Consider the following 10,804-nt stretch of genomic DNA (forward strand, 5'->3'; position numbering starts at 1 on the left):
TTTCCTCATAGTTTTGTTGCAAAAGTTAGAAACAAACATGGTTTTCATTCTTTCAAAGCACAAAAAGTACCCAACCGTTCTGAAACTCAACAAAAAAGTGCAAGAACTCACGGCAGAAAGTTGTATGACAATTTTGTTTCTAAAAATTTCTGTATTATTGAAGACGATGAAACTAATATCAAGTAAGATCATCAACAAATTCCTGGTGCTGTTTATTATATTGCCAAATATAGAGGAAAAGCAGATAAGAAATTTAAATACACAAATATGACAAGTTCGCTAAAAAAGCTTTGATTTGGCAAGCTATTTGCAGTTGTGGCAAAAAATCAGCACCTTAGATTTCGCAGTCCACACTTTTTGGTCAAATATATGTTAAAGAATGTTCACAAAAACGCCTTTTACCTCTCATTAAATCACACAATAACAGACCTGTGTTCTGGCCTGATTTAGCTTCAATTCATTATTGTAAACTAGCTATGGAATGGTATAAAAAGAATAATGTGAAATTTGTGCCTAAAACAGAAAATCCTCCAAACTGCCCAGAATTGAGAGTTATTGAAAAGTACTGGGCTATTAATAAAGAAAAATGAAAAAAACAAAAAAGCTTTGCAGAAACATTAACGATATCAAGATATCATTTAAAAAAGCATCAAATAATTTTGATTCTTATTTATAGTGTTTTTTCAAAAATAATTTAATAAACCTTGTAAAAATCATCAATCGTCGGAAAATAAGCATATGGTTCATAATGCTTCTTTTATTAGGTATTTTAAGTATCTTCCAATACCAAACCAATACCAGTACCAAACCAATAGGTTCTTTGACTGAGACTGCTATTGAAGCCAGAAACAAAGAAAGCAAAACTGCACGAGTTAGTCATACACGTTTCACTTTTTTAGCAGAAAACACAAGAGATACTGTTAAATATTTGTTTGTGACATTTGATTTGTACCTCTATTGAGCCTTTTTTTAAATGTTATGCTATTGTTAGTAGTTTAGACTATTTTTGTTAGACTAGATCTTAGTTAATTTTAATTTGGTAAAGAAATCTCAATATTATTTATAATAAAAATTCAAAATTTGTTCTTTTTCGTTTTTAAAAAATTTTAAGAAAATAGTTTGATAAATTTTAACTAGAAATTAGCTAATCTAGAAAGCAATTTTTTTGTGAAAAATGAAAGTCTCTTAAAAATATTTATTTCTTGTTTAAGAAGTTATTATCTGGCGACCAGTATGAGGTTCTTTATTGTGTTACCCAATAAGCTGTCTCTAACAAAGTTCTGGGCCAATAGCATAATCTTTTCTGCGCAGCCATTGGTACAATTAATTTGCTTCAGAAACCTTTTAAATATGTAAAATGTTTAACACTCGTTTCGCTTTATCCGCCATTTCAACTCCCCAACATGAATCTCAGCTATCCTACCAGCTCAATAAGCTCCTATTAGCTCAGTAAGCTCCTCTCAGTAAGAGCCACAACCTATTGGAACCCTGCTTAGTAAGCTCCGCTAACCCGCTAACAACTGGTAGCTTTGGTTTCCCCATATGAAACTGCTCAGACAAATTAAAATGAGCTGTTATTATCTTTTTTTTTCCTGATTCATCAACTAGGCTACATTCCTAGTCATCCTATAGTAAAGCAAGTATGATGCATTTACCAAACACCTTTGTATTATTACAAAGGAATGAATCATTATTAATATTTTCAAAAAGACTCTAAAATGTACTCCCCCCCACCTCCTCCACAAAAAAAAAAAGCGGTTGATAATGTAATTTAACTATTAGTGGAAGGCTCCAGATTGAGGAAAATAAAATAGTGGTGATCTCCTAAGAGTTAAAAGACAACGAGTTCACATAGCTTCTTGTAGTCCCCGTGTTAAATATCTCTGTAGTCAATGGCTTCTTGAGGAACTTTTTTTTTATTTTATTTACACTTTGCCGATAAAAAAAAATTTACAGTTGTAACTAATAAAAAAATAATTACATGACCGGGGCTAGAAGAAGACAAATTTAGTCTTGTCATTAAGTCCCAAAAAATGCGTCATTACTAGACAAAATATAGTTTGACAATAAAATATAGTTTCAATGTATATATCTCTGATATATTATAAAAGAAAATTTAAATATATCGCATATCGTTAAAAATTTATAGTTTTAAAAAAAATAAGATATAACAATTGCTTTGTAAAATAAAAGAAACAAAATTTATTAAAATATTAAATGACAAAAATAGCATTTAAGAATTGGTTTGAAAAATAAGAAGATATGATTTTATATAAAAACATTTTATTGGTAGAGTATTTTATAGTTTAACTTATTTAATTATATTTATAATACTTTTCATTGCCAATTAAGTAAAAGCAAATAAACAGTGTAAAATAAAAGTAAAAGATTAATAAATAACGCAAAAATAAAAAATAAATTTCTCAAAAAGAAGGTTAACATTTAAAATGATAAAAATATATGTACAATTATTGATTAATTATGTATTAATAATCTAAAGTAATTAATTAACTATTAATTATTGATTTCTAATATAAAGAAGTTTTATTTGAAAAAATTTAAATCATTTTCAGTTAACAAAAGTAATTGCTTAAGTTTTGTTTTGAATTGGTCTAGAGAATAATTAGTTTTCATTTCATTATTTAATATTATGTTCCACAACTTTGGTCCTCGGTTTACAATAGAAAATTTAGTAGCGGAATAATAAGTTTTGGATTGAATGTAGTTGTATTTTGAAAATCTAGTAGGGTATATGTGGTTTATTTTTTCAAAAATTGAATAAAATAAGATTGGTAATATATTTTTATCAAGTTTGAACATGAAAATAAGAACTTGATAGAGGTTTAGTTTATATACATTTAGGATATTGAGTTGATTAAATAGTGTTTGTGTGTGTGAGAAGCGATCTACGTTTGAAATTATCCTTATAGCCTGTTTTTGTTTGCTAAGCAATTTTTTTATTTTCGTCGCGTTAGTGCTACACCAAGCAATGTTCGCATAACTTAAGTAGCAATGAATAAAAGAAAAGTAAATGTTTTTAAAACAAGATCGATGTAATAACTGCTTTGCTTTGTACATTATACCTAAATTTTTTGATATTTTATCTTCAACTACACCTATATGTTCCCTCCAGGTTACATTTTCGTCTAGAAACACGCCTAAAAACTTTATTGATAGCTCTCTCTTTATTAATTGATTGTCAATAAAAAGGTCCGGAAGTTCTAAGGGAATATCTGATTTTTTATGTAGGCGATGGAATAAAGTGTATTTTGTTTTAGTAATATTTAAAGATAACTTGTTTGATTTAAACCATTGGGTTAGTTTGTCTAGTTCTTTGTTTAATGTTTGGAATAATATATTGATATCTTTATTGGAATAAAACAAGCTGGTATCATCTGCAAATAAAATTGTATTTAAAATGTTAGAAAATTTATTTAAATCGTTTATATAAAGAAGAAACAGAAGTGGCCCTAAAATTGATCCTTGAGGAACACCACATGTAATTGTCTCATAATTAGTTTTTCCTTCATCATAAACTATATACTGCTTCCTATTAGTCAAATAACTCTCGAACTTTAGGGCCTCCTTTTTAATATTTTTTAAAGACAACCTAACTTGTTACCCATTCTAATTAAACCTGATGTGCTCCGTCTTATTCACCTAGTTCTGACTGACCAGCTTTTATATAATCTTATGTTTAGTGCTTTCCTAGGCCATTTTATTTTCTCATCAATAAGATCCTAAATAAAATGAGAAATGTGTACCTCCAACATGTGTTGCCTGCAGACAAATCACAACAGGGAAGGTTGTGAAGATGGTAAAAACTCTGTAAAAGTACTTCAGTGTTGGAGTGTTAAAAGCAGTGATGTAAAGAATTTTATGATAGTCTTTTATAAAATTGTATATCTGAGGTTTTTCCAATGCTGAGAAGCTGGTTAAAATGTTCTATCAATCAGCTGCCCATGACAGCTGGTTGATTGAATACTTTATAGGAAACATTAGCTTTCTAGTATTAGTGTCTTCCTCTTTTTTTCTTCATTTGCGTCTATTTTGACAGGACAACCAATGTTAGCCACAAAACTGAACTTTTTAATTGACCGAAGATGACTTAAATTGGCATGTGACATGTTTTTTTATAAGAGAATTATACGTTTATAAACATATAAGGCTCAGGTTATGTTTAAAAATTAGGCGTATGATAAGCATTTTGTTGTGTGTTACTTTAAATCATGTTTATGAGCAGAATACTGAAATTTTAGTTGGTGTTTATTTGATGTATGAAAACCATTTAATGAGGTTATTGCTTTGCAAAACAAAAATATTTATTTATAAGTATAGATGATTTTTTTCTTGACCACAAGGTCTTCGAGAATGCACACGGTTTTGTAAGCTTAAGAATAGTTATGAGCCTCTTAAAATATTTATAAATAAGTGTAATCAAGCCAGTTACAAAAACCCAAAATTCATATGAAATAAAAGCATGCATTACACTAATAATAATATTATTCACCTTACTATTCAACAATAAATGTTTAAAAAAAACAAAAAAAATGAGAAAAATGTTCTAAGAAATTAAATAACATTGACAACAAAACAACATTCATTTTCAAAAGATATAATTTTTTTAAATTTTACAAAATCACTTTTTGATAACTGATTTTGCTTTTTTGGTTATTAACAGCCTCAGTGGACTTCAGAGAATTGCAAAAACTTGAGAAATGTCCTCAAAAGGAAAAATAAAACATATTTCTGGTACACCCTTTTGGTGAGCGTTATTTAGAGCTTTTGGTAAAGCTCTAATTTACGCATGTAAATTAGAGCTTTACCATTTGAGCACAAATCTAATAATACCGGAATTCTTAAAGGTGTTTACTTGATGAGTGAAAACCATTTGATGAAGTTGTTTTTTATTTGTGCAAAATAAAAGTATTTATGTATTAAATTCAAAGACAGTTTTGTCTTTTCTAAAAGACTTACGAGAAAGCGCGCATTTTTGTAAGCTTAATCGTTTCCGATCCTCTCGATATACTTTGCCTAAACATGCCCGAGCCAAATTCTAAAAACCAAAATATGCTTTTAAAAAGTCATAATAGCACTATTCTATACTAAGGCATCATTATTAACTTTATTAAAATCAAAATGAAAGATAAAAATAAATTTAATTACATATTAATCGAACATTGATTGACGGACATTAATTTTCGAAAAACTCAATTTTTTCAAGTTTTACAGCTATCACTTCCTGGCTACGAATTTTTTTTTATGTTGATTTCTAGCTTTAGTGGACTTCAGAGAATGGGAAAAAAAATGAAGGGTATCCTGAAGAAAAAAAAAAGTAAAAAAAAAAAAAAAGTTTTTGGGACACCCTATTACACATTCATACTGTTAGTAAAAAAACATAGACTTTTTATTTTATACACTTTAATGACGTTAAGTAAAAAAAGAGAAAAAATTGTAAGAAAGTGTCATAAAATGTAAAAATAAAGTTTTATACAACTATCTTGAACTTTGAAGCTCGATTTAAAAAATTACTAATTTTAAATATATATATATATATATATATATATATATATATATATATATATATATATATATATATATATATATATATATATATATATATATATATATATATATATAATGTACCGCTCTATTATTCCTCATAAAAGTTGTTTCTTTGTGTTCGATAGTTCAATTTTATTTATTTTTTTCAACGCTGCTCAACTTACCCCTTCCAGACAAGGTGATGCCTTAGTTAGGTTTTAAAAAGAACAATAAGACTTAAGAAAAAACAGTTAATTTTAATCAAAAACCCAATAAATTGGTAAGTTATGAACACTTAAGGTGTTAAGGATGGCAGATAAAAAAAATTTATAAACATATTAGAGAAAAATAGCAAAAAAATTTTTTTTTACTTTTTTGGTCTAAAATAGAAAATGTGCCCGCGTTTCTTACTCAATAGCTTTTCAGCAACCTTTTGTTGTGCATTGAGTCAACATTCTAATTCCCTAATATATTTTTCAAAAATAAATATCGAAGAGGCTACGGAATTAAATACAACTAGCCTTTCTCTTTATAGTATTTAATAATATTAAAGAGACAGGCTAATTGTCTCTCTTTTTGTTCCGTCGCCTCTTTGATATATATTTTTTTTAAATAATAAAATTAAGCATTGAGTAAAAAGAATTTGAGTAACAAATTGTGTTATACGTTATAAAAAAAAGGTTTAAAGAGCTTAACCTTTTGAATAAAAAAGGAGTGCAAGCTTACTTTAATAAAAAAGTGTGCTAACTTAATTAAGTTAGCACACTTTTTTCAATGGCAATTCCTATAATGCAATAATGGTAGTGATATTAATACAACTTTTATTTTGATTAGCCTTTGCAATTTAAAAGAAAAAATTTAATGTTTGTCTAAACTCGTAATTAGGAAATAATTTTTTATTTAATTAGCGCAAACGAAAGTCATTTTTTCCACTTAAAGAAAACCCTTCAAAAAAAGACAAAAAATTGTTATGGAAATTTTTTTTATCAATATTACTAAAATTTAAACAAATATGTTATTTTGATTTTAAAAAAAGTCCAATTCTTTTAGCAAATAAATGAGCGCCATCTAATAAACTTTTTCGTATCTCTTTAAACTTAAAATGGAAATAAAGATATAGTAAAATCTTTTTTGCGCATGCGCAAATCCTCCTAATATATCAGAGAAAAATGGAAAAGGTTTCATTTTTTGCACTTTCTAATGAAAGACGCTGATGTTAAAAGCAGCTTATTAATTTACCTCTACTGCCAACTAGCGCAAGTCTTCCCTATTGCCTATTGAGTTTTATCTCATTTAAAAGAAAAAAAAACTTTTATATATTTATGTATAAAAGTTTTTTTTATATATAAACCATTTATATATATATATATATATATATATATATATATATATATATATATATATATATATATATATATATATATATATATATATATATATATATATATATATATATATATATATATATATATATATATATATATATATATATAATATATATATATAAAGCCTTGTTTTGTTTGCTCAAGGTAATCAGTTCAAATGCAACAATTTACAAAAATCATTCGGTTTTATAAAAATGACGGCCCAAAAAAGAAAAACCAAAGAGGCCAGTATTAAATTTTATTTGAATTCAAAGTTTATTAGAACAATCAATAAAAAATACAACAGTAAATAAACAAAAAACTAAAACGTTTTTTATATATTATTTTGTCTTCTAAACATTGTCAGAAATAAACCATTCAGTTTTTTAATAAGTTTATTTTTCCAAACAGTGGAAACATCATCAATGTTTAACGTCAAAGATATTACAAAAACGCAAAACAAAAATAACTGTATTTTTAACAATTTCTTTATTTGATATCATTCTTTATTTATTATAACAAGTAAAATTTTTCTATAATAAGTCCGAACACGTATAAATTAAAAAAGTTATTTTATTATTGTTTTAACTTATGATTTGGTAATTGACTTAAGCATGGCATACTGTGACGTCGATTTTTATGTCCAGGTACTTGTAAGTAGTCCATTCCGCCTAAGTATCCTAAGGAACGAGTCTTCACAAGCTTTTCTTCCTCTACTTTTATCTCTTCGTCTCCTTTTGCTTTCTTCTTGTCATGCAGGACATTTATAGAAAAAAAATCGGATTGTCGTTTTAAAACGTTCTGAAAATTTTCAAATGATTTTGACAGCATTTTATCAATTTGTAAGCTATGGTTTTTTTTACTTTTTGGCGTCGGAGGTTGAATCCAAATTTCAGGAATTTCTTTTTCGTGTTGGTTGAAAATTCCACGTACATTTTTTAACTTTGTTCCGAATGCAGGCAAAAAGTTTTCAACGCAATTTAATACTAGAAGCGAATCCTCATTCATTTTTCTTTACTTTGTCTTTGTTGTTGTTGTTGTTGTTATTGTTATTGTAATTAATGTTTTTTTATTATATATATATAAATAATCAGATCATGACACTCACATATATTTGGACTAAACTGCCACCTGCCTAAAAAGAGTTTTTAAATGTTTACACTATGAAATCTATTGATAATTTTACTGCTAAATATTACCGTTGTTATTTGAGTTTTAAAAATGTGATGTCCGTCATTGTTGATGCTTTTGTAGTTATACTTTTAATTATAAAATTGTTGGTCAATTTTTCATTTATATATATTGGCTAAAAATCACTGGAACCGAATGACAAAAAACTTAAACTTTAGTAATATAAATATTTATATAACTTAATAAAAAAATTAATTTTCTTTCAATATAAAGCCGACATGTGTTGCTGATATGTTTCATAAAACAGTTGGAGATCGAAAGCACTTATGTGTTTGAAGCACTAATGAAACAGTTGGAGTTCAAAACTTATAAATAAGAAATAAACTAATTTTAAGAAGAAATATTTTTAAATGTTTAATTTTTATGACATTTTGCTATTATCACTAAAATAAAAATTAATTAAATTTATAAAATGTATTTTTTTAATTAAATTAATTACTATATATATAATATATATATATATATATACATATATATATATATATATATATATATATATATATATATATATATATATATATATATATATATATATATATATATATGTATATATATATATATATATATATATATATATATATATATATATATATATATATATATATATATATATATATATATATATATATATATATATATATATATATACAGTACTTGAAGTGGAGAAAAAAAAGTAAAGGGATGGTACTCTTTAAATTAAAAACACCATTCTGCCTAATCATTGTTATATATAAGGATTTATAAAAAAGAGGCGGAATGATTTATACTTTACAAAAAAGTGACGGGATGGCATCTCGCCGCATCCCGCCCAACTTCGAGCATATATTTATTAGAATTGTAAAAAAGAGAAGTATATAAGAACTTTTTTTTTTAATTCCTAATTTTTTATATTAAATGTTTCATAAACCTAATAATTTATTATAATATTTATATATAATATAATATTTTATATTGAACTATTTTTTTATAATATTTTGATAATTAAATTAACTTGTAACTTATGCAGAATAACATAACTATAACTTGCTCAATTATTTACTATTACAAACATATTTTTAAAACACCATAACATACCCCTTTGAATTTTTTATACACACACACACACACACGCGCACACACGCGTATCAAACAGTTGCTATGTTGATGGTTCCTTTAAAATGAATGCTTATAAATAAACTTTCAACATAAAATATAACTATAAATTTATGTTAAACTAATCAGTTTTAATTCTTCAACAAAAGAAAATGAGTCTAAAGTGTGCAAAAGATGTATGGTAAGATATATATATATATATATATATATATATATATATATATATATATATATATATATATATATATATATATATATATATATATATATATATATATATATATAGACGAATTTATGTAAAAAAACAAATTTTATCATAATAGTCTAAATACAAAGCATTATATAGATAAATAATAAAAGATATAATAATTACAAATAATAAAGATAAAAAAACTTACGCTTTTACACTTAATTTCAAAGAGTAAACAATTTCAAAAAATGAAGATAATGATTCGGAAATAAATTGCAGAATGTTGAATATCAATATTTTTTACTGCACATGGCAATCAAATGACATCTGTTCACATATTAGGTTACAATCTATAAACAATTGGAAATATGCAGCGTTGTTTGTTTTTTATATACATTTTTTATCTTTTTGAAATAGTGCTAATTATAGTTTAAATTATTAATTTTTTTAATCTCTTTTTATTGAATGTTTAATTTTTCTCTGATATGCCGAGTGAAGAAAATTTATTTATAATTTTCTTTAGATAAGTAAAAAAAAATTTTCACTCAGATTCATAATCAGCAATTTGTTGGTTTTTTTAATTCTCACATTTTACTCATATGCTTTATTTTACACTTGACCAAAATAACTTGACTTGACTCAAGTAATTAATGCAAATCATCGATCCAAACGAGACTAAAACATTCCATTTAGTCTGTTCTTTTCAAATTTTTATGCTCATTTTTCGTTGCATAAGGTAGCAATTTACAAGAATTAATTTAATATATTTTTTCTTTGTAATAATAGCGCCATTACAATACAAAACAAAAGTGCTTTTCTATTAATATATAAATTAAGTAAAAAAAAACCTTAATTTGTTTAGTCGCTCGATAAAGAATTTAAGGAATCTCAAATAAACAAACTGATGTTTTCTCCTTTCTCTTTTTTTATTCTTTCCATTAACTTTGTTGTGTCATGTGTTTAGCGCGTATTTTATATAATGCAAAATTTTTTCAATGGCGTAACTAATAATTAATCACGATAAAATCTTTAATTTTACGTTACACGACTATTTTCACCCAAGATGTTATTTAACGTCGATTAATTAATTGAAAACGAAAATATCCATAGATTCTTCTTTGCTTTTCAACAATTAAACCTTTAAGTGGCCTTAATAATGTGGTCAGTATGTATTCCAGGTTTTTAACAGTATTCTTATTTATTCATTTTTTACTTCTTTTCATTACAAAAGTATACAAGTTTGAATTTACAATAGTATATATTGAAACAAAAATATACATGGTAAATAATACAAGTCTAGCGTAATATTAGGAAAAAAATATGCACAAAACCACCTGCTCAACGTAGTTTTTTTTTATAAAGATCTCATCTTAAACAATATATAACATAAGTTTTAAATGAAATTAAATAAATGAAAACTTGT

At 25.4% G+C, this 10,804-nt stretch overlaps 1 long non-coding RNA gene across 2 annotated transcripts; it reads right to left on the minus strand.

The window, feature by feature from the left end:
• Positions 1-7,153: 7,153 nt before the first annotated feature.
• LOC124805871 (uncharacterized) lies at positions 7,154-10,595 on the minus strand. Of its 2 annotated transcripts, XR_010643449.1 has the most exons (3): positions 10,230-10,595; positions 9,590-9,731; positions 7,154-8,043 (listed from the first exon to the last, which is right to left on the minus strand). It is a non-coding gene; the product is annotated as an uncharacterized LOC124805871 (long non-coding RNA). The 2 variants fall into 2 exon arrangements; XR_010643448.1 differs by lacking the exon at positions 10,230-10,595 and having other exon boundaries at positions 9,590-10,221.
• Positions 10,596-10,804: the final 209 nt, after the last annotated feature.

Source organism: Hydra vulgaris, chromosome 14, assembly GCF_038396675.1.
Source record: "Hydra vulgaris chromosome 14, alternate assembly HydraT2T_AEP".
Taxonomy (NCBI): domain Eukaryota; kingdom Metazoa; phylum Cnidaria; class Hydrozoa; order Anthoathecata; family Hydridae; genus Hydra; species Hydra vulgaris.